Below are 778 nucleotides of genomic sequence, written 5' to 3'. Positions count from 1 at the left end.
GTGATCAACTCCTTGGTCACATTGCGCATATGATGATGTCCTACCGAGTGGGCCCAGAGATACCTCTCCGTTTACACGGAGTGACAAATCCCAGTCTCGATCCGCATAAAACAATAGATACTTTCGGAGATACCTGTTGTGCACCTTTATAGTCACCCAGTTACGTTGTGACGTTTGATACACCCAAAGCATTCCTACGGTATCCAGGAGTTACACGATCTCATGGTCAAAGGAAGAGATACTTGACATTGGCAAAGCTCTAGCATACGAACTACACGATCTTTGTGCTAGGCTTAGGATTGGGTCTTGTCCATCACATCATTCTCCTAATGATGTGATCCCGTTATCAACGACATCCAATGTCCATAGCCAGGAAACCATGACTATCTGTTGATCACAACGAGCTAGTCAACTAGAGGCTCACTAGGGACATATTGTGGTCTATGTATTCACACGTGTATTACGATTTCCGGATAATACAGTTATAGCATGAATAAAAGACTATTATCATGAACAAAGAAATATAATAATAACTTATTTATTATTGCCTCTAGGGCATATTTCCAACAGGAGGTGCCTGTGAGGCTTCCACGACCTGAACTGGGCCGCGAGCCAGGGGCACCGGACTCAAGCCAGGGAGGTGCCTGTGAGGCTTACACGTGCTGACCTGGGCCGCGAGCCAGGGGCACCGGACTCAAGCCAGGGAGGTGCCTACGAGGCTTACACGGCCTGACCTGGGCCACGAGCCAGGGGCACCGAACTCAAGCCAGGGAGGTGC

Source organism: Triticum aestivum, chromosome 4B (genome assembly GCF_018294505.1).
Source record: "Triticum aestivum cultivar Chinese Spring chromosome 4B, IWGSC CS RefSeq v2.1, whole genome shotgun sequence".
In the NCBI taxonomy this organism is placed as follows: Eukaryota; Viridiplantae; Streptophyta; class Magnoliopsida; order Poales; family Poaceae; genus Triticum; species Triticum aestivum.
Note: the sequence above shows the minus strand (reverse complement) of the source record.